Raw genomic sequence first — 25,395 nt, forward strand, 5'->3', positions numbered from 1 at the left:
ATAGATAACAAACTTTGGCAGAAGATGCAATCAAGTGAGTGAGAAGGATGGTAAAAAAGAGTTGACGAGCTTGGTGTATCTGTGATATGAGGAGCTATGGAAGAGTACTCTGGTGGAGCAAGAAGGACGTATTAGAGTAAGCCGCAAGGGCTTGGTGCATCCGAAGGTCGAGAAGCCAAGGAAGATTGCACAAGGCGACAGAGACGAAGTCCGGACAACTACATGTTCGGGCGACAGGGAATCATCCAGGTGATCAGAGAAGATGAAGTCAACAAATGGTCATGTCTAAGGTTGACCATTCTAGGCGACCGGAGAGCTTGCATGCGACCGAAAGTCAACTGCTGAGTCATCTAGGACTGCTGTCGAAATGGATCAGAATGATCATGTCAGCAAGTCTCTAGGCGACTAGAGAGCCTCTTGTCTACTGGAGGGGGATGAGTTATCCAGAGCCATTATTGAAGCGGATAAAGCCTGAGGACATGTCAGCATCATCCAAGCGACCAGAAAGAATAGTCGACTGGAGATGCCACATTAACACAATGATCAGATTGAGATAAAGGCTATAAATATAACTGAAGCTCGAAGAACAATACACACAACACACTCCTATTATTTCTCTTTCAGTTCTGTTTTAGTGTTCTTGTGTTTAACCATTGTAAGAGGCTTCTACGCCTCCGGGTCATTTCTGAAGAGGAGGTTGTAAGCCAAGTAATTTGTCTAGTCTCTTTCTTTTTATGTTTGCATTTTATTGTTAATGTGTATGTGCCCTTACTAGATTGTTAGCAAAAGAAATAGATTAGTTTTAATTTATTGGTCGCTATTCACCTCTTCCCTCTAACGATCCAAACTACTTCTATAACACCAATAATTGGTATCAAAACTAGACCGCTAAAAAAAACTAACTGTTGACTTAACAACTAGATCAGAGGATTAAAAAATGATCAGATCAAACATTCATCCACCTAAGTTCGAGGGCAAGTTCACAATGTGGAAAAAAATGGAGGTCGTTTTTAAAATTGATTTTGAAATTATGATTTATATAAAATATGATTTTGAAGTGCCCAAGAATTAGGATGGAGTAGAAATCAATGAACAATGATGGAACAAAAAGCAATGAGACGAGTTCATCTCAAATGGCAAGACAGAGTTCCTTCCATCTTCTTAATGTGCTACTAGTATAAGAGCTCAATCGGATCGACATCTATGATTCAACCAAAGATCTTTGAAAAAGGTTCCTAGAACCTCACAAGGGAACCTTAGAAATAAAGCTAGCCAGAAGGGATTTGCTGAGAAATCAACTAACTCATAAACTAGAGAAGGGAGAGAAGGTGGTGAAACTACACGCGAAGCTAAAAGAGATAGTCACCAATTTCAACAACCTTGGAGAGATAGTTTCAAATAGGAATGCTATCACATATGCATTGAATACGTTCCCAAGATGTTAGTGTCAGCCCTAGAAGTCAATCATGAGTTAATTGACTTAGGGCATACTGTATCATATTTATAAATAAAAGGTAATGTTTTATTTATTATATTTACTTCATGTTTGCACTTGCTAAATAATTATAATAATGCCCTAGAATAGTATATTTTAATCTATAATATATCAATTGATTGAATTAATTATGGGAGGCTGTCGATATACTTAAATATTCGTAGCCAAGTATTAATAAACAAGAGTAATATTATTGTGTTGAGACTAGTATGTATGTCAACTGATGACATAATCTCGCAAGTCATTAATATAAGATCATCAATTTGACACATAGGTATATATTAGAAAATATGTACTGAATTGACCCGTCATGAGAAGTTTCATGGATCATTATATGAGTGTTATAAATATTCTCATAGTGACTATTAGTATAAATAGTGTCTAGACTTGAAGTCACTACGATTCCCTATATAAGAAGTTGTGTACTTTGGCATTGACAAACGTAACCTGTAATAAGGTGGACTATAAAGTCATTCACTGGGTATGCAATGAGCTATTGCAAAGGGATGTGGGTGATGTAGATGAGATTTGTTCCTTCCATATAATGGAAGAGATATCTGTGGGTCCTTTAATTGAGTAGGACTACTGAAATGCATAGTTATACTCAAATAAGTCAATATGAGATATTAAACTTATTTGGTTAAGCGAATTTACTTAGAGATCAAGAAACATAAAGATTGATGAGAGGATGACATGGTCTATGCCTCGTAGATCAATCTAGATATTAAGGACAAAAGGAATGAGTTATATGAGATAATGGTCACAGATATGTTAGGTTGAATCTCGACATTCTTGTTACTTGGGTAACAATGATGCATTCCTAGATGTCACTCATAGCTTGTGTATTTAAAATAGTTTTAGAAACACTGTCAATGTTACGAGTGTTGGTGCAATCTTAGGTCAAGGTTGACCTGGTTGACCTGACTCGAGTTGACCTGACTCGAGTTGTGTTTTGATGTTTGACGATGTTTGACAAGAAGAGAGTTGTATTCTTGATGTTTGACAAGAATAGGTGTTTGGGAGATTGTAGGTGCAACCTTAGGTCAAGGTTGACCTGGTTGACCTGATTCGGGAAAAGTCCAAGCAGGGAGCTTGGCACGCGAAAAGTCCAAGTATGGAGACTTGGCACTGGAAAAGTCCAAGTACAGAGACTTGGCACGGGGAAAAGTCCAAGCAGGTAGCTTGGCATGCGGAAAGTCCAAGTATGGAGACTTGGCACGGGGAAAGTCCAAGTATGGAGACTTGGCACGGAGAAGTCCAAGCAGGGAGCTTGGCACGAGGGAAAGTCCTAACTGGGATGTTAGGCAGGTGGAAAGTCCTGGTGAGTGAAACCGAGTGAAAGTCCTAACTGGGATGTTAGGCGGTGTGGAAAGTCCGGTGAGTGAAGCCGGGCGGTGGGAAAGTCCTAACTGGAATGTTAGGTAGTTGGAAAGTCTGGTGAGTGAAGCCGGTGAAAGTCCTAGCTGGGATGTTAGGCGGTGTGGAAATCCTGGTGAAGAGTGAAAGTCACAGTGAGTGAAGCGGGCAAGGGAAAATCCAGACGGATCAAGGGTGATCGGACATCCGGTGTTGGGAAGTTCAAGCGGATCAAGGGTGATGGATACTTGGCACGAAGAGGAAAGCCCAAGTGGGTCAAAGGTTGACCGAACACTTGGTGGAGAATTCTAGCAGTCAAGGAGTGACCGGATGCTAGGAATGATGAACCAACAGTCAAGGTTGACCGGATGTTGGTGTAGAAGCACGAGGTTTAGGGTGGGGAGTTTGGATCGGTCTAGGGACCGATCCAGTGATACATGGATAGCCCGATCGGTCACCGGACCGATCAGTAACCATCCGAAGAGTCACGTTATTTTATTCGATCGATACCGATCGAGATGCATCTTGAATCGATTGAGAAGGAAAAGAATCGATTAAGATCATGGCACAGTGACTTAATCGATTCATCGATCGATTGAAGAGAAAAAGAAACGGGATGAACAGTGCTTCATTTTGACGAAGCATAGTGAATTAAACAAAAAGGCAAAATGTACCGTGCATGTTTCTTTTGTTTCTTCACTTTCTTCAAGAGGGCTGCTGCTGCGAGCCTCCTCTCCTTCTTCTTCTTCTGCTCCTACTTCAAGCTTGCTGCTACTTGCGATCTGAGCTTTGTTGAGCTCTCCCCAGTAAGCTTCGTGTGAGCTTCCAGTCGACGGTCAGCTGCTGCTGTTGTCCGAGAAGTTGTTGCTTCACAGGCAGTCGACGAGAAGGCGAGTTAGTGTTTGTACATTGTTCTTGTCTTTCTACTTGTATTTCTTGTACTCCTTCTTGTTGTTGCAAGTTTTGTGACGAGGTTTCTCCATCCAGAAGGAGTTCATATTAGCCGGTTTTCCGGGGACTCATCCACCGACGGATTGACTGGACTCGTCCACCTTACGGACACGCCGAGGAGTAGGAGCCCTAATCTCCGAACCTCGTTACATCGGTTTGTTTGAGGTTTGTCTTCTTTTCTTTCGTTTCTACGTGTTATTTTCCGCTGCGCTAATCTAGTTTGTAGAAACGCGACGAATTGGGGTCGGCTATTCACACCCCCCTCTCTAGCCTCCGTACGAAGGATCCTAACAAGTGGTATCAGAGCGAGGCCGCTCTTCGACGGATCAACACCCGGGGGAGCACGGGCTAGAGATGGATCTCTATGGAGAAGATGTCACGATTCAACCCTTCTACGAGTCTCACGACAACTTCACATATTGGAAGGTAAGGATGATGTATTTTCTTAGGACTAATATGTTAAATTGGTTTTGTGTACAAGAAGGGTTTTCCCCTCCGATGGATGAGGAAGGAAAACCTATCAAGAAGAAGGAGTGGACAAAAGAACAAATCCACCAATCCATAATCAACGACGAGGTAACGAAAATCCTTGAATTTTCATTACCTAGTGATATCTTGTGTAAGGTAGGTGGTTATAACTATGCCAAGGAGTTGTGGAACAACTTGGCCAAACTCCATGAGGAGAGCCCCACTTCAAGCCATGAAGAGGAGCCTAGTGAGCCAAGTAGCTCACATCGTGGAGGTGAGGAATTAGAAGTTGAGGGCTACTCAACATCTAAAGAAGAAGAGGAGGTGAGTTTTTCTTCAAGATCGAAGCACGAAGAAGAAGCTTCTACCTCCGGGAGGGATGAAGAAGAGAGCATCCATCCATCCTCAACCCTAGGTAACTCAAACACTTTAAGTTCAAGTAAATTGCATATAATGTGTTTTGAGTGTAGGAAATTTGGACATTACAAGAGTAAATGTCCAAAGAAGATTAAGAAGACTCCACCGGCGCCAAAGATCAAGGAAGTCGGAGTCCCAAAACGCAAGGGCAAGGAGCACGTGGTGTGCTTCCAATGCAAGCAACGGGGACACTATAGGAGTCAATGTCCAAGGGGGAGGCAATCTCACAAGGACAAAAGACCAAGCACGTGTAAAGGGGGAGCGAAGGCAAACCCTAAGGTATCCTCTAAGGTTCATTCTTGCACTTCTAATAAGATACATGCTAGTAGTCTTATTGCAATTGTCAAGAATGATAAGCATGTTAACTTTAGGAACCAATATATGTGCTTAGGTGCTAAACATGTTAGCCTAGATAAGGATAACACTAGGAAAGCCAACCCTAGGATCAACTCATCTAAGGCTAAGGAAAATCGAGGTAGAAATCCCAAACTACTCGACATATGCCTAGGAGTACCTCAAGGAACAATGACAAATTAAAACTTGAGGTATTAGAAAAGGAGAATCAAGTCTTGAGGTCAAGACTTGATACTGTAGGACTCTTAGAACTTGGAGAAGGGGGGTCAAAATCATCCAAGTCCAAGGACAAGAAAGGTTTGGGTCACAAACCTAAGTCCCAAACGGTCAAGCCCACTTATCACAATGTTCCATTCGATTATGGAACAAAATCTAGGGCTAGGAAGACCAACACCAAGGTCACAAGGGGAGTCACCCCTAGAGTTGATCTTGATGAGTCTCAAATGGCCAAGGCTTTAAAGCCTAAGAGGGTCATTAGGAGGGTTGCTAGGAAAGTTATCCCTAGTGAATATTTAGTGAACCCAATGAGCTCTAATAGGTATTGGGTTCCTAGGAGCATCTTCTCTACCCCATAGATGGGTTAGAGAGTGTCAACCCCGATTAGAAGGGTAGTTAACCCAACTTTGAGGAAATTGACACTCAAGGAGCATTTTCAAGGTTTTGAGAACTTTTGAAAATGAAATGGAATTATCATTTACTCCTTTGAAGAGTTAAATGTGCCTAAAAGATTGGAAATTTCATTTTTAATCTCAATTGGCACAATTTGGAAAAATCTAGAGAACTCTCGAGGAAAAATGAAACATGCCAAGTTTTGAGGATAAATTTGATCTTTAAGTGGCATGAATTAATCTAGAGTTCAAGAAGTGTCAAAATTAGGATTTTGACATTTTGGGGCAATCTAGGATTAAATTTGAAGTTAGCCAAGTGGTTAATGATGTTGGGATCTCTTCGTACTCGGCTAGAGAGGGGGGGTGTGAATAGCCGCCCCAAATCGCTCGTTTCTTCCTACAATTCGTTAGCGCAGCGGAAAAATAAACTAGAAACGAAAGGAAGAATACAAACCTCAAACAAACCGATGTAACGAGGTTCGGAGATTAGGGCTCCTACTCCTTGGCGTGTCCGTAAGGTGGACGAGTCCAGTCAATCCGTCGGTGGATGAGTCCCCGGAGAACCGGCTAATACAAACTCCTTATGGGTGGAGAAACCTCGCCACAACACACTCTTGCAACAGCAAGTAAGGAGAGTACAGAAATACAAAGAAAAAACAGCAAGAAATACTGATCCTGCAAACTCAAAAGCTAACAGCACAGAGGGTTATATCACATGAATCAGGCAAATCAAATGCAGTGGAGGAATCACAGAAACAACAACAAATATGATTGTGTGTGGATCGGTCACCAGACCGATCCATGGACCGATCAGGGCCTATCCTGATCGGTCCGCAGCTTGTCTGATCGGTCATGGAGACCGATCAGACTGCCGGTGGATTGGTCTCCACGACCGATCCCTTCCTTCTTCTCTTCGCAATACCCTCTCCTGATCGGTCCAAAGACCGATCAGATTACACTCAGTGTGCTACTGAGTGTTTCCTGATCGGTCCGCAGACCGATCAGAGAAAATAGTCTTACTGGATCGATCTGCGGACCGATCGTATCCGAGCTTGGTTTTTGCCCAAACCAAGTCCCAAGACTTCCAGACCAATATCCGGTCAACCTTGACCTATTGGTACTTCATCCCTAGCATCTGGTCACTCCCTTGACTGCTAGAACTCCCCAGTGTCTCGTCAATCCCTTTGACCTACTTGGACTTTCCTCAACACCGGATGTCCGATCATCCCCGATCCATCTGGATTTTCCCTTCACTCACCAGGACTTTCCACACCGCCTAACATCCCTAGGACTTTCTTATTGCCTAACATCCAGTTAGGACTTTTCCACCGCCTCGGCTTCACTCACGGGACTTTCCAACCGCCTAACATCCAGTTAGGACTTTCCACTGTCCGGCTTCACTCACGGGACTTTCCAACTGCCTAACATCCCAGCTAGGACTTTCTCCATCACTGGGACTTTTCCGTGCCAAGTCTCCATACTTGGACTTTTCGTGCCAAGCTCCTGCTTGGACTTTTCCATGCAAGTCTCCATACTTGGACTTTTCCAATGCCAAGCTCCTGCTTGGACTTTTCGATGCCAAGCTCCTTGGACTTTTCCATGCAAGTCTCCATACTTGGACTTTTCCAATGCCAAGCTCCTGCTTGGACTTTTCGCGTGCCAAGCTCCCTGCTTGGACTTTTCCCGAATCAGGTCAACCAGGTCAACCTTGACCTAAGGTTGCACCTACAATCTCCCGAACACCTATTCTTGTCAAACATCAAGAATACAACTCTCTTCTCGTCAAACATCGTCAAACATCAAAACACAACTCGAGTCAGGTCAACTCGAGTCAGGTCAACCAAGTCAACCTTGACCTAAGGTTGCACCAACAATCTCCCCCTTTTTGATGTTTGACAAAATCCAAAATCAAGTTAGGTTAACCCGATAACCTAACTTAGGTTTTCCAACCATCTTCCAATGTCCAATGTTCTTTTCTTGAACATTCTCCGGACATTCTCCCCTTAGGTTAACCCGATAACCTAACTTGGGTTCTCCAATAATTCTCCCCCTTTTTGACACACATCAAAAAGTATTCCAATGTTCTTCCTCGAACATTCCTTGACATTCTTCCCCTAGCTTAGGTTAACCCGATAACCTAACTTGGGTTCTCCAATAATTCTCCAATGAACGCTCTCCCCTTTTTGACACACATCAAAAAGAAAAGGGAGGGTATCAAGGTCAAGAGTTTCTTCCTAATGAAAGTCCCATACCTTTCATTGAAACTCTTAATTTCCCCTTGATACTAAACTCAACAACCAACTTAGTGATAATCCCATATCACTAATCCTTAAAAGTCTTTTGGAGTAAAAACTCCCCCTAAAAGTCAACTCCCCCTTGACAATTAGGTAAAACTTCCCCTAAAGGTCAACTCCCCCTTGACCATTGCACCAACAATGTCTTGGCGAGTTTCAAACCTTTAGAAATCCACAAAACCCAACTTCCAGCTGAAATTTCAGACCAACAGCTGAAAATCAGAAACTGGCACACACTGATCGGTCCCCAGACCGATCAGAATCCCCCTGGATCGGTCCCCAGACCGATCCACCCTTCACTGATCGCACTGGATCGTCACTGATTGGTCACCAGACTGATCAGGGCTTCCCTGGATCGGTCGGGTGACCGATCCATACTCTGAAATCAGAGATTTCTGATTTCCCTTCCCGGAAATTCAGAAACTCCTAATAAATTCCAGAAAATTCCAAAAATTGTAAAATTTTGAGGATACATTCCTCATATCATATATTATCATGGAAAAATAGTTTTCTATGAAAATAACTTCCATTTTTCAATCTTGATACAAAGTTCAAAAACTTTGAAATATTTCAAGTTTAACTCAACTTTGTATCACAATGTTCAATGATGAATGCTATCACTAAGATGACTTCATCAAGGTTTTACAAATCAATTTCAAAATGATTTTAAACCTTTTAATTTAGGACCATAATCTTAGGGCTAAATGTACATGACTTGTACACAAGCTTTCCCTATGATCCTCCATTTCTTGAATTAGGCTCATCTAGGTACAAGAACTATGCACCTTGATCCTAACTCATGATCCTAATATCTCACACACATCTAAAGTGTATCAAACACATCCATGTCAATTTTGATGTGAGATATGGGTTTAGGTATCTTAGACTAAGGTCTCATGCATTTTCTAAACACAAATTTGATCTCAATATCAAAATGTGTTTTTCATCCTTAAATCAATTCAATTGATTATTAATGCAAGAGATGATGACATGACATAAAATGATATCATAAATGGAAAACATGTGTCAATGTCATGATGTCATGGCATAAAGTATGAAACTTAACTAGAGCATGACATATAATAACCTAAGCATTATCATGACATTTCAAATGATCATAAATTAAATATGATGTCATGACATGGCATATGGCAAACAATCATGGTAAGTTAACACAAATAAAATACCTAGATTACCTATCTAAGTATCCTTAATCACTTAGCTAACTTAAATTCTAATCCTAGATTGCCAAAAGTGCTCCAAGAAAATGTCAAAACCCAAATTGGCATTTCTTGATCTCTTGTTTGATTTATACCATTTTAAAATTTTTTACAAGAGTAGCACTTCTAAATTAAGGCCCGGATTGCCTTGATTACCTAAGAGAATATCAAAAATCCCAATTTGATATTTCTCTAGGTTTTTCCACATTGTGTCAATTTAAAGTAAGATTAATATATTCTCACTTTGGCACACTTTACTCTTCCAAGGAGTGAATGATAAAGATTATTCCATTTCATTTTCAAAGGTTCCCAAAAACCTTGAAAATGCTCCTTGAGTGTCAATTTCCTCAAAGTTGGGTTAACTACCCTTCTTATTGGAGTTGACACTTTCTAACCCATCTATGGGGTAGAAAAAATGCTCCTAGGAACCCAATACCTACTTGAGCTCATTGGGTTCACTAAATATTCACTAGGGATGACTTCCCTAGCAACCCTCCTAATGACCCTCTTAGGCTTTGAAGCCTTGGTCATTTGGGTCTCATCAAGGTCAACTATAGGGGTGACTCCCCTTGTAACCTTGGTAATGGTCTTCCTAGCCCTAGGTTTTATTCCATAATCGAATGGAACATTGTGGTAAGTGGGCTTGACCACTTGGGACTTAGGTTTGTGACCCAAACCTTTCTTGTCCTTGGGCTTTGGTTTTTGACCCTTAAACCCTAGAGATGACTTCTCCAAGTTCTTAAGAGCCTTTTCCAAAGTATCAAGTCTTGACCTCAAGACTTGATTCTCCTTCTCTAATACCTCAATTTTTGATTTGTCATATTTCTTTGAGGTATTCCTAGGCATGTGTCTAGTTGTTTTGGGGTTTCTACCTAGGTTCTCCTTAGCCTTAGATGAGTTAATTCTAGGGTTAGCATTTCTAGAATTGTTCTTATCTAGGGTAACATGCTTGGCTCCTAAGCACATGTATTGATTCCTAAGGTTATCATGCTTGTTATTATCGACAAGTGCAATAAAATTCCTAGCATGCATTTTATTAGAGTTGCAAAAATGAACCTTAGAGGTTACCTTAGGGTTTGCCTTAGCTCCCCCTATCGATGTGCTCGGTCTCTTGCCCTTGTGAGGTTGCCTCCCCCTCGGACAATGACTCCGATAATGTCCCCTTCGCTTGCATTGGAAGCACACCACGTGCTCCTTGCCCTTGCGTGTCGGGACTCCGGCTACCTTGACCTTTGGTGCCGGTGGAGTCTTCCTAACTCTCTTTGGACATTTGCTCTTGTAATGTCCATACTCCCTACACTCAAAGCATAATATATGTAATTTATTTGAAACTAAAATGCTTGAGTTACCTAGGGATGAGGGTGGATGCGAGCTCTCTTCTTCATCCCTTCCGGAGGTAGAAGCTTCTTCTTCTTGCTCCAAACTTGAAGAAGAACTCTCCTCCTCTTCTTCCTTAGATGTTGAGTAAACCTCAACTCCTAATTCTCTATCTCCATGAAGTGAGCTACTTGATGACTCACTTGTCTCCTCTTCATGACTTGAAGTGGAGTTCTTCTCATGAAGTTTGGCCAAGTTGTTCCACAACTCCTTGGCACTATTGTATCCTTCTACCCTACACAAAACATCATTAGGTAAAGAAAATTCAATGATTTTCGTTACCTCGTCATTGATTTCGGATTGTCGGATTTGCTCTTTCGTCCACTCCTTCTTCTTGATAGGTTTTCCTTCCTCATCCATCGGAGGGGAAAACCCTTCTTGTACACAAAACCAATTTAACATATTAGTCCTAAGAAAATACATCATCCTTACCTTCCAATATGTGAAGTTGTCGTGAGACTCGTAGAAGGGTTGAATCGTGACATCTTCTCCATAGAGATCCATCTCTAGCTTTGCTCCCACGGGTGTTGATCCGATGAAGAGCGGCCTCGCTCTGATACCACTTGTTGGGATCTCTTCGTACTCGGCTAGAGAGGGGGGGTGTGAATAGCCGCCCCAAATCGCTCGTTTCTTCCTACAATTCGTTAGCGCAGCGGAAAAATAAACTAGAAACGAAAGGAAGAATACAAACCTCAAACAAACCGATGTAACGAGGTTCGGAGATTAGGGCTCCTACTCCTCGGCGTGTCCGTAAGGTGGACGAGTCCAGTCAATCCGTCGGTGGATGAGTCCCCGGAGAACCGGCTAATACAAACTCCTTATGGGTGGAGAAACCTCGCCACAACACACTCTTGCAACAGCAAGTAAGGAGAGTACAGAAATACAAAGAAAGACAGCAAGAAATACAACAGTAAGAAAACTCTTGCTTGCCTTCTCTTCGACTGGAAGAAGCAGCAGCTCCAAGCGCCTACAACAGCAGGTGACCCAGCCAAAAGGAAGCTCACGCAAAGCTTCAACGCTTCAAGAACTCAGCAGAGCTCAGCAGCAGAAAGAAGAGGAAGAAGGAGAGAGACGCACAGCAGATGCCCTCGATCCTTTATACCTGCGAAGAAGAAACAGTGAAGAAACTAGCCGTTGCGTCGCAACGGCTAGGACCCTGATCGGTCCACAGACCGATCAGGGAAGAGGTGGATCGGTCCACAGACCGATCCCCTTCCTTTCCTTCTCGCGATGTCAGTAACCGAACAGAGAGCTTCTGTTCGGTATCTGATCGGTCACCAGACCGATCAGAGAAAACAAGGTATCACTGGATCGGTCTGGTGACCGATCCAGAGCTTGGTTTTTGCCCAAACCAAGTCCCAAGACTTTCAAACCAATATCCGGTCAACCTTGACCTATTGGTACTTCATCCCTAGCATCTGGTCACTCCCTTGACCTGCTAGAACTCCCTGCCAAGTGTCCGGTCAATCCCTTTGACCTACTTGGACTTTCCTCAACACCAGATGTCCGATCATCCCCGATCCATCTGATTTTCCTTGCCTGGATTCACTCACCAGGACTTTCCACACCGCCTAACATCCCAGTTAGGACTTTCTTATTGCCTAACATCCAGTTAGGACTTTTCCTAGCTCCTCACTGAGACTTTCCAACCGCCTAACATCCCAGTTAGGACTTTCCCTCGCGCCACTCACCAGGACTTTCCAACCGCCTAACATCCAGTTAGGACTTTCTCTGCCCGGCTTCACTCACGGGACTTTTCCGTGCAAGTCTCCATACTTGGACTTTTATGCCAAGCTCCCTGCTTGGACTTTTCCAGGCCAAGTCTCCATACTTGGACTTTTCCAATGCCAAGCTCCTGCTTGGACTTTTCGCATGCCAAGCTCCCCGTCCCAAGTCTCCATACTTGGACTTTTCCAATGCCAAGCTCCTTGCTTGCCGCGTGCCAAGCTCCCTGCTTGGACTTTTCCAGTGCCAAGTCTCCATACTTGGACTTTTCCAATGCCAAGCTCCCTGCTTGGACTTTTCGCGTGCCAAGCTCCCTGCTTGGACTTTTCCCGAATCAGGTCAACCAGGTCAACCTTGACCTAAGGTTGCACCTACAATCTCCCGAACACCTATTCTTGTCAAACATCAAGAATACAACTCTCTTCTCGTCAAACATCGTCAAACATCAAAACACAACTCGAGTCAGGTCAACTCGAGTCAGGTCAACCAAGTCAACCTTGACCTAAGGTTGCACCAACAAAGGATACTTAGATAGGTAATCTAGGTATATTTATTTATGCTAAATCTTGCCATGATTGTTTGCCCTCACATGTCATGACATCATGTTTAGTTTTATTATCATTTGAAATGTCATGATAATGCTTAGGCTAGTTTTTATGTCATGTTTATTTAAGTTTCAAACTTTATGCCATGACATCATGACATTGGCACATGTCTTCATTTATGATACCATTTTATGCCATGTCATCATCTCTTGCATTACTAATCAATTGAATTGATTTAAGGATGAAAAACACATTTTGATATTGAGATCAAATTTGTGTTTAGAAAATGCATGAGACCTTAGTCCAAGATACCTAAACCCATATCTCACATCAAAATTGCCATGGATGTGTTTGATACACTTTAGATGTGTATGAGATATTAGGATCATGAATTAGGATCAAGGTGCATAGTTCTTGTACCTAGATGAGCCTAATTCAAGAAATGGAGGATCATAGGGAAAGCTTGTGTACAAGTCATGTACATTTAGCCCTAAGATTATGGTCCTAAATTAAAAGGTTTAAAATCATTTTGAAATTGATTTGGAAAACCTTGATGAAGCCATCTTAGTGATTGCATTCATCATTGAACATTGTGATACAAAGTTGAGTTAAACTTGAACTATTTCAAAGTTTTTGAATTTTGTATCAAGATTGAAAAATGGAAGTTATTTTCATATAAAACTATTTTTCCATGATAGTATATGTTATGAGGAATGTATCCTCAAAATTTCACAATTTTTCGAATTTTTTGGAATTTTCTAGGAGTTTCTGAATTTCGGGAAAGAAATTTCTGAAATCTCCTGTCAGAGTCTGGATCGGTCTGGGGACCGATCCAGGGAAGTCCTGATCGGTCTGCGGACCGATCCAGTGAAGCATGGATCGGTCTGCAGACCGATCCAGTAAGATCCAGAGAGCTTGGTGCGATCTGGTGAAGGCCTGAAATGAAGCATGGATCGGTCTGGGGACCGATCCAGGGGGCTTTTGATCGGTCTGAGGACCGATCAGTGCGTGCCAGTTTCTGATTTTCAGCATGTGTCTGAAATTTCAGTTTTTGGGAGTTGAGTTTCGGGTTTCTAAAGGTTTGAAACTCTCCAAGACATTGTTGGTGCAATGGTCAAGGGGGAGTTGACCTTTAGGGGGAGTTTTTAAGACTTTTGAGAATCAGTGATATGGGATTGTCACTAAGTTGAGTGTTGAGTTTAGTTTCAAGGGGGAAATTAAGGGTTTCAATGAAAGGTATGGGACTTTCATTAGGAAGAAACTCTTGACCTTGATTCCCTCTTTTTGATGTGTGTCAAAAAGGGGGAGAGATGTCCCAAGGGGGAGAGTGTAGGTTTTGAAAGAATGTTCAAGGAAGAACATTGGAAAACCTAAGTTAGGTTATCGGGTTAACGTAACTTGATTTTGGATTTTGTCAAAAATCAAAAAGGGGGAGATTGTTGGTGCAATCTTAGGTCAAGGTTGACCTGGTTGACCTGACTCGAGTTGACCTGACTCGAGTTGTGTTTTGATGTTTGACGATGTTTGACAATAAGAGAGTTGTATTCTTGATGTTTGACAAGAATAGGTGTTTGGGAGATTGTAGGTGCAACCTTAGGTCAAGGTTGACCTGGTTGACCTGATTCGGGAAAAGTCCAAGCAGGGAGCTTGGCACGCGAAAAGTCCAAGTATGGAGACTTGGCACTGGAAAAGTCCAAGTACGGAGACTTGGCACGGGGAAAAGTCCAAGCAGGTAGCTTGGCACGCGGAAAGTCCAAGTATGGAGACTTGGTACGGGGAAAGTCTAAGTATGGAGACTTGACACGGAGAAGTCCAAGCAGGGAACTTGGCACGAGGGAAAGTCCTAACTGGGATGTTAGGCAGGTGGAAAGTCCTGGTGAGTGAAACCAGGCAGTGGGAAAGTCCTAACTGGGATGTTAGGCAGTGTGGAAAGTCCTGGTGAGTGAAGCCAGGCAGTGGGAAAGTCCTAACTGGAATGTTAGGTAGTTGGAAAGTCCTGGTGAGTGAAGCCAAGCAGTGAGAAAGTCCTAACTGGGATGTTAGGCAGTGTGGAAATCCTGGTGAGTGAAGCCAGGTGAAAGTCCTGGTGAGTGAAGCCGGGCAAGGGAAAATCCAGACGGATCAAGGGTGATCGGACATCTGGTGTTGGGAAGTCCAAGCAGATCAAGGGAGTGATCGGATACTTGGCACGAAGAGGAAAGCCCAAGTGGGTCAAAGGGATTGACCGAACACTTGGTGGAGAATTCTAGCAGGTCAAGGGAGTGACCAGATGCTAGGAATGATGAACCAACAGGTCAAGGTTGACCGGATGTTGGTGTAGAAGCCTGAGGTTTAGGGCTGGGGAGTTTGGATCGGTCTGGGGACCGATCCAGTGATACACTGGATAGCCTGATCGGTCACCAGACCGATCAGTAACCATCCAGTAGCCTACTGTAGGTTATCTGATCGGTCTGGAGACCGATCAGACAACGATCAGGAGGCGCAAAGAAGTTTGGGAGAAGAGAAGCCTGATCGGTCTACGGACCGATCAGGAGGTTCCCTGATCGGTCTGTGGACCGATCAGGAGGTTCCTTGATCGGTCCATGGACCGATCAGAGACGGAACAGAAGCGAAGGCTAGGGAATGGATCGGTCTGTCGACCGATCCACATGGAGCCTGATTGGTCCACAGACCGATCCAGGTACTAGCCGTTGCGACGCAACGGCTAGATTTCTTCTGTGTTTCTTCGCTTTCTTCGCAGGTTATAAAAGAGGGCTGCTGCTGCGAGCCTCCTCTCCTTCTTCTTCTTCTGCTCCTACTTCAAGCTTGCTGCTACTTGCGATCTGAGCTTTGTTGAGCTCTCCCCAGTAAGCTTCGTGTGAGCTTCCAGTCGACGGTCAGCTGCTGCTGTTGTCCGAGAAGTTGTTGCTTCACAGGCAGTTGACGAGAAGGCGAGTTAGTGTTTGTACATTGTTCTTGTCTTTCTACTTGTATTTCTTGTACTCCTTCTTGTTGTTGCAAGTTTTGTGGCGAGGTTTCTCCACCCAGAAGGAGTTCATATTAGCCGGTTTTCCGGGGACTCATCCACCGACGGATTGACTGGACTCGTCCACCTTACGGACACGCCGAGGAGTAGGAGCCCTAATCTCCGAACCTCATTACATCGGTTTGTTTGAGGTTTGTCTTCTTTTCTTTCGTTTCTACGTGTTATTTTCCGCTGCGCTAACCTAGTTTGTAGAAACGCGACGAATTGGGGTCGGCTATTCACACCCCCCTCTCTAGCCTCCGTACGAAGGATCCTAACAACGAGAACCTAATGGGTCACACATAGATAGCATGTTGATTTAGAGATTGGTTTATTTTATGATTTCAAACCTTAAGCTTATTGGATTAATAAGTTAATCTAATTGGATTAATAGATTAATCTAATTAGATCTTAAAGGCTTAATGGTTTAATGAGTTAATCCAATATGCTTGTTCTTTCATTTAAGCCCAACCCAACTGGAAAGTCTACTATAAGAAACCTGTTACGTTCCGCAAGTGTACGGAAATGTCGCAAGTAATATAAAAGATTATCGTATCCACAGGGACTGGAATAAGTACTAGAAATATCTCAAAGCGAATTAGCTAAACAATTAATCAATTGGTTTCAAATGCTAAGGATGAAAAACAAATCTAAAATGAAAGACTAACAAACAAGAATTTGGAGGTTTGAGTTATGATAAAGGGAGGTTCTAGGAGTTTTGGTTTCTTTGTAAGATCTCTTGAATGTATATGGTTTACCAATCTTTATTTCTCAATTGTCTACAAATTGTAGAAGGTTGCCGGTTCTCTCTTGCAATAGATCACCGGCTTAGGACTGAAATTGTACCTAAATGTAATCAATTAGATATAAACCTACGTTGTCCTTACACAGGATTGCACCTATTACTATGCTTCCCTTAGATATCAACATAGAAGTTCATAGCTTCTTAACCCATAAAGATACAAAGATTATATCATAAAATCTATCCTACCCTCTTCAATAGTCTCATTTCCCCTTCAAGATTATCCCCCAAATGGCCTTACACGGGTTTGCACCTGTCACGTGGATCTCTCGAAAAATAGAGTGAGGGTTTATCCCTACAAAGTCTATAAGGTATCCAAACAATCAATCAAGAATGAGAATTAAGCCCTAATCACAATTAATCATTCAAGATCCAATCGATACAAACTAGGCAACATCATAGAAAACAAGAAATGGCAAATCCACAAGAGTTTACATTAATTTATCTCACAAATACTCCCTCCATCCTAGAACAACAAAATCTACTCCATAAAACGAAGGAAGAAGACCAAAGATAAGAAAATTACAAGCATTCTTCAATCCCAATTCAAGAAGAGGAAAGAAAGAAAACTTATCTACAATATAGCTCCATCTTCGGATCCAATCCTTGCTTCCGGAGTCGAATTCGCCAAGATCTGCCTTTAGATCGCCCAAAAATCCTCCCAAGAATGGGAGGAATCCACCAAATCTTGCTTTCTCCCAAAGGGAAGAAGATCCCCTTTCAAATCTCCAAGGAGGCCTTAAATAGAGGGAGGCTTTTGGGCGCCACACGGCCCCGAGGCCTAGCCGTGTGAGGTTCACACGGCCAGAGCCTTTCCCCTCTCTGCCATCTATACACGGCCGTGTGTGGTACATGGTCATGGACAACTCTCTTTAAAACCTCCAAGCACGACCGTGTAGATCCACACGGCCTGGACTGCCCCAACTTCTGGAAACTTGGCACGACCGTGCGGTGCACACGACCATAACACTTTTAAGCTCTGGAAACCCTGCACGGCCGTGTGGTGCACACGGCCAGGGCCTTCTTAGTCTCTGGAAACCTTACACGGCCATGTAGATCCACACGGCCATGTAAAGATTGAACTCTGATTTACTTCAAAACTTGACACGGTCGTGTGAGGTTCACACGGCCTGGACTTCTTCCTTTGCTGTTGCTGTCACACGACCTCTGAACTCCACACGGCCAGATCTCCTTACCAAAGCAGGGCCGTGTCTGGTACACAACCAGGTGCTTTCTCACTTGCTTAGCTCATTAGTTTTATCCAAAAATGCAGAATCTTCATCGAATTCGACTCCTGTGTATAGAAAATGCACAAAAGCAGATCTCTGAACAAAAAGAGTAAATATGCTAAAAGGAAGACTGGAAGTACAAAAATGCATAGATCAAGCATGCTCAAAGTATGTAAATGTGCATCAAATCATGCATAAAAGTATATAAAATCTACACACATCACACCCTAGACTTAAACCTTTGTTTGTCCTCAAGCAAAATGCTGCAATCTAAATTTATATGTTCTACAACGCATTCATAAACCCTAATGTACTTTCCTAACTCTATCAAAGGGTTCCAATAACAAGCATAATCATGGAAACAAATCAAGTATGGCTCAAGCTTAAGCATCCTGTGCACAATGTAAAAGTAACTCAAAAACCCTTCAAGTTTCAATTTATGTCCTAGTCAAGTCGTCATCAAGTTTGAATTCCTAATGTTTCCGGTGAGAGACAAGTAACCAGTGATAGGCACTTACTTGCCACTCACTTGTTTCATATTTCTCAATCAACCCAAGGTCTCAAAGGTGTGCTCAATCTCAAGAGAAACTAAGCAGTCATTTCCCCAGTAACCTAACTCGGTCTCAAAGGGGTGACTTGCTAGATTCCACTCACGACAACTATTTTTTATATCCCATATTCACTTTTTTTTTCAATTTTTTTCATAAACATTTACATTGTGCAAATCTTATTTCACAAGTGTACTTTTAGCACAAATGTTGGGATATTTTGATTTTTCCAAATGAGCTTGCATGAGTTGAGCCTCATCTAGTAACCAAAATAAAGTTTGAAAAATCACCATGGAAACCAAGTACTAAGCAAACAAGATGAATCATGACTATTTCAATGATATCAACCATTCAAGCATCAAGTCAAAGTGTAGTGAAAATAAGATTCTTAAGGTCAAGCCAAAACTAAAGCTCATCTCCATATGATTCTTAGCTTATTTCATGCTACCCAAGATAGAGAAAATAAGTACATAAAGCTTACTACTAGCATCATTTACAACATCATGAACCTAGATAATGAACGTGCTAACATTTTATCTTGAAGACAAGAAAGCATATAAGTGAAGTTTTGATGCTCTCAAGATGTTTGCCAAAATTATTTCAAAAACAAAAATAAAAACTCAAGCAAGACAAAAAACTACACATGCAGAAAACAAAAAGAAATCAAGTTTGACACCCCCCCCCCCCCCGGACTCAAACTTTTCATCGTCCCGATGAAATCAATATGGTGGAGGAGTAGGTGGACGAGGAAAAGGGTGTCTACGACGTGGCTGACCAACGGGAAAACTCGGGAAACCAGGAGTTTCGCTTAGGATTACATGATACTCAAACAAAGCATCAACTTGTTGGCTAGTGACACTGATGCTCTGCATAAAGTCTCTCATTCTAGCTTGATCAGTATCATAATCCTGGACAAATTCGGCTACTTGACCCTGAAAATTCCTTGTGAACTGAAAGTGCTCTTGTACTTCTCTAAACTAATTATCTGATAAAGAGAAACGACCTTCCAACATTCTTCGTTGGGCATCATGCTTCTCGTGGAGCGATTCTAGAGAAGTACGGAAATCAGAAAAATCAAATCTGGAGGAACCCGTACCATAAGCAAAAGAATGCCTAGCAGGATCCGGATGTCCGGAAGGCTGCGGGTCTCCAGATGTCGAGGGTTCAATGTGTGGCTCTGTGTCTCCGGATATAGAGGGAACATATTCAGGATCGATATCGGTGATTACCTAATTAGCAGGGTTATGAATAGACGTTCGTCCAAGACAAGGAAGAGGTAGAGGAAAACCATTTCTCCTAGGAAATGCAAACTCATTCTCATCCCGAACAATCATTTTCATGGCAAGACATGCATCAATGTCTATCATGTCATTGCCATGAATTATTTCCAACCCATCTAAATCAAGATCTAAATTATAAGTTATTCGGGTAATCAAACCACCAAAGACAATTGATCCCGATGGTGTCCTTGCGGCTCTTAACAAGGTTTGTACAAAATGAAAACCAGAATTGAAATCAACCTTATTAAGCATGGCCCATAAAGCATAAAGCTCTATCTTTTTAACTACCCCATCACTCTCTCCCCTACCAAAAATAGTTTTGCTCATAATTCTATGTAGGTACCTAAAAATGGGGTTTTGCATATGAGAAGCCTTAGCTCTTGAAGGCTCATAAGGTTGATCTAATCCAGTTAATGCATTCCAAAAGTGATTCCAATTAAACCTTGAATCAAACCTACGAGGACTACTAGTAGACAATCCAAAACAAGAATTAAAATCACTAAATGTTCATTGAAATTCTTGATTCATCAATCTAAATGAAAATTTTCCAATATAATCATCTTCGTTAGTAAAATGGATATCTAATGAACTTAAAAACTCCAAAACAAGACGAGGATATGTAGGCAAATGTGTATACATAATATCACCCCACTCTAAAAACTCAATCAACAAATCTACATCTTCCCTAATTCCAAGCATATCAAGAACAGTTTGGTCCATATACCAAGTACACACAATCTTTCTATTGACTAGAATTGCAAATCTAGTAATTTGATTATCATTTCTAAATACAATATTGAATTCATTGTCATTACCTTCGTTGCGTGATGTCCTCTTTCCTTTGCCCTTCATCGGTTGTTTTCCTTTATCCCTAGATGTTTCCTTCTCTTTATCTCCACTGGATCCACCACCTCCTTTTCGCAGTTTCTTCAAAAGATTGGACATCTTGTTGAGTTTAGATGAGGGAAGGGGCTATTTAGGGTTAGAGAAGTAAGATCTCAAATAAACAAATTTTTGAAGAACAAGATCTGAGGTTAGGAGAACAAAGATCTTGAGTGTTGGAGAGGAAAAGAATCTGGATCTAAGAGAGTATTAGGAAAAAGGTTGAAGAAAAGAGGGATTTTAAAGAGATTGAGAGAAAAGAAGATGTTTTAAGAGAGGTGAGTGTATGCAGGACACGGCCAAAACCTGGTCGTGTAAGGAGAACATGGCCTCTTAAGGGCTTCTCCACACGAGCCGTGTAGATCTACACGGCCTCTCTCTTTTCCTCCTCGGTTTTACTCACACGGCCGTGTCTGGAACACGGCCTTCTGAGTTCTCTTCTCTGGATTTGGTACACGGCCGTATTTGGTACACGGCCGATGCAAGCTTTTGCTCTGATTTCTCCACACGGCCGTGTCTAGAACACGGCCAAAGAACTCCCCTTCTCTGGATTCTTTGCACGGCCTTGTCTGGTACACGGCCATGCTCCCTTCCTTCTCTGCAGACTTTACACGGCCGTGTCTGGTAGACACGACCAGATCCTTTTCCTTCTCTGCATCCTTTGCCTAGCCGTGTGCAATACACGACCATGCCCTGTTTTACTCCATTTGATGTTTACTCTCCTAATCCACTTCTCCAATACTTCCATGCCCATGAAGAAGTCATGGCCAGCTCATGAAAGTAGATTTCAACCTAAAAACAAAACTAAAACACAACAACGAATTTATACTAACTAAAAGAATCAATCTGGAGGACGAGGTTCAGAAAAATACAACCTTTGTACTTCTTCTAATTCCATACCATGAATATAATTTTTCAAGCGTTGACCATTTACCTTAATTATCCCAAGCTCTTTTTTCCAAATATCTACAGCCCCAAAAGGATAAACCTTCTTTACCTCAAATGGACTCGTCCACCTTGACTTAAGCTTTCCTGGAAAAAGCTTTAATTTTGAGTTGAACAATAAAACTAAATCTCCTACATTAAAATCTTTACGAAGAATGTGCTGATCATGCCATTTCTTCGTCCTTTCCTTGTAAGATTTAGCATGCTCATATGCATCCATCCTTAATTCATCAAGCTCATTTAACTGAAGCTTCCTCTTCTCTCCTGCTTCCTTTAAATCCATATTCAAATTTGCAATTGCCCAATAAGCCTTATGTTCTAGCTCAACTGGAAGATGACAAAGTTTTCCATAAACCAACCGAAATGGAGTCATTCCAATGGGAGTTTTATAAGCAGTACGATATGCCCATAAAACATCATCTAATTTTAGTGTCCAATCCTTTCTTGAGGTGGATACGGTCTTCTCTAATATGGATTTAGTCTCCCGGTTAGATATCTCTGCTTGACCATTAGTTTGAGGATGATAAGGTGTTGCTACTTTATGCTTCACTCCATATTTTCTGAGTAAAATTTTAAATTGTTTTTCTATAAAGTGCGATCCTCTATCACTAATGACCGCCTTAGGCACCTCAAATCTTGGAAAGATTATACTCCTAAATAATTTGATAACTGTCTTCGCATTGCTTGTAGGAGATACCACAGCTTCTACCCATTTGGACACATAATCCACCGCCACAAGAATAAACCTATTCCCATATGAAAGAGGGAAAGGTCCCATGAAATCTATTCCCCATACATCAAATAGCTCAACCTCAAGAATGTAATTCAACATCGTTTCATTCCTCTTAGTTATATTCTCAGTTCTCTGACACTGATCACAAGACTGAACAAACATCTTAGCATCTTTGAATAAGGTTGGCCAATAAAATCCTACTTGAAGAATTTTTGAAATCATTTTTGAACTACCCAAATGTCCTCCATAAGATGAAGAATGACAATGAAACAAGATATCCCTAACTTCTTCTTCAGGCACACATCTTCGATAAATCACATCATTACACTTCTTGTATAGGAGAGGTTCATCCCAAACATAATTCTTAACTTCTGAAAAAAACTTTTTCCTTTGTTGATAAGAGAAATTCGGGGGTAACACTCCACTAGCAAGGAAATTTACAAAATCTACATACCAAGGTGTTTTAACACTTGATAAAGCTAATAAGTGTTCATCCGGAAAAATGTCATCAATAGGTAAATCAAAATCTACTTCTTTTTCTGAATTTTGAGATATTCTGGATAAATGATCAGCTACTACATTTTCAGCTCCTTTCTTATCCCTAATTTCAAGGTTGAATTCTTGTAGTAATAAAATCCATCTGATGAGCCTAGGTTTAGCATCTTTCTTTCCCAGTAAATACCGGATAGCCGCATGATCAGTATATACAATTACTCTTGAACCCACTAGATAAGATCTAAATTTATCAATAGCGAATACCACCGCTAGGAGTTCTTTCTCTGTAGTAGAATAGTTTACTTGGGCTGCGTCAAGTGTTTTACTTACATAATGGATTGCATGTAAAACCTTATTCCTTCTTTGTCCTAAAACTGCTCCTACAGCAAAGTCACTAGCATCACACATTATTTCAAAAGGAAGATCCCAATCTGGGGCTTGAATAACTGGAGCTGTTGTAAGAGCACTCTTTATTTTGTTGAAAGCTTCAGTGCATTCACTATCAAAACAAAACTCAACATCTTTAATCAATAGATTAGTTAATGGCTTGGAGATCCTTGAGAAGTTCTTAATAAAACGTCTATAAAAACCAGCATGCCCTAAAAAATTCCTAATTCCTTTTACATTGATGGGTGGGGGTAACTTCTCTATCACTTCCACTTTTGCTTGATCTACTTCAATACCACGCTCTGAAATTTTATGCCCCAAAACTATTCCTTCTTTAACCATGAAATGACATTTTTCCCAGTTTAATACTAGATTTGTATCTTCGCATCTTTGAAGAACAATAGAAAGGTTTGACAAACAAGAATCAAAGTCATTTCCGTAAAATGAGAAATCATCCATGAATACTTCCATAATTTTTTCTATTAAATCTAAAAAAATTGCCATCATACATCTCTAGAAAGTGGCTGGAGTATTACAAAGCCCAAACGGCATCCGACGATAAGCAAAAGTGTCATATGGACAAGTAAAATTAGTCTTCTCCTAGTCTTGAGGATGAATTGGAATTTGGAAAAATCCTGAATATCCATCCAAGTAACAAAAGTATGAGTGTTTAGCTAATCTTTCAAGCATTTCATCAATAAATGGTAGAGGGAAATGATCCTTCCTAGTTCTTTATTCAACTTCTGATAATCAATACACATTCACCACCCTATCACTGTACGTGTCGAAATTAGCTTATCATCTTCATTCTTGATAACAGTCATTCCCCCTTTCTTTGGAACCACATGAACTGGACTTACCCATTCACTATCTGAAATTGGGTAAATGATCCCTGCATCAAGAAGTTTAAGTACTTCCTTCTTTACCACCTCTTTTAAGTTTGGATTTAATCTCCTTTGATGCTCAATTGAATTCTTGTAACCCTCTTCAAGTAAGATTCTGTGCATACAGAGAGAAGGACTAATCCCTTTTATATCATCAATCGTATATCCAATTGCCTTTCTATGCAGCTTTAATTCCTCTATCAGTTTATTTGTTTCAAATTCATTTAGATGAGCATTAATTATAACTGGATAAGTAGAATTTGGCCCAAGAGACTCATATTTGAGATTTGGTGGTAATGGTTTAAGTTCAAGTTGAGGTGGTACTATTTCTGGTAAAGCTGGCTCTTGTTCTATCAACTTAATCTCCTCTTTAACCAATCTCTCTTCTAAATACTCTTCATTTTCTGAAAATAAATCTTCCTCTCTATAATCACAAAGACATTCCTCTTTTCCTGTTGAAAATGTTTTTTCATCAAATATTTTTGATAATGATTCGCAGCACCAAGGGAATAATACTTGAAAATTATTTTGATTCAAAATAAGCCCCTTTTTACCATTCTCCTTTTCTCTAATAATATCAACTGTTAGGAATGAGTTATCTTGCTCTGACCAATCATTGGAATTTTGTGTAATTCTGCAAACTATCTCGTAGGCCTCTTCTAAATTCTTTTTCATAAATGATCCTCTAGATGCTATATCCAGTTGATTTCTACTTGAGAAAGAAAGCCCAACATAAAACAAATGTATTATTAACCATTTCTCAATTCCATGATGTGGACATAATTGCAAAAAGGAAGAATATCTTTCCCAAGCTTGATATAATTCTTCTCCATCTAATTGCTTGAAATTCAAAATTTGACTTCTCAAATAAGTAGTCTTCTTTGGAGGGAAATATTTGTCCAGGAATTTTTACTCTAACTCATCCCATGTTTTAATACTTTGAGATTTTAGAGAATTATACCATCTTTTTGCAGCATCCTTCAAACTAAAAGGAAAAACAAGCAGCTGTATAACATCAGATGAAACCTCTTCGTATTTCAGAGTATAACAATATCTATAAAACTCCATCAAGTGTGAATAAGGGTTCTCAATCTCCAATCCTCCAAACTGAGTTTTCTGAACCATTGAAACAAAAGATGGTTTGAGTATAAAATTTCTTTCTTGTATGTTAGGGTAGACAATTGGTCCCAATTCTTTTGCGGACCTTGGAGCTCCATAATCCCCTAATGACCTGCACACCATGTTTAGGTCGCACAATTACGAAAACAAAATTCTAAAGATTTTTTTTTATACAAATGAAAAGAAATAAAAATGTTATGTTTAGTCTAACTCAATTGATAATTTCCAATGATATATCGCAGTCCCCGGCAACGGCGCCAAAAACTTGTTACGTTCC

The sequence above is a fragment of the Zingiber officinale genome, chromosome 7B (genome assembly GCF_018446385.1).
Source record: "Zingiber officinale cultivar Zhangliang chromosome 7B, Zo_v1.1, whole genome shotgun sequence".
Lineage (NCBI taxonomy): Eukaryota > Viridiplantae > Streptophyta > Magnoliopsida > Zingiberales > Zingiberaceae > Zingiber > Zingiber officinale.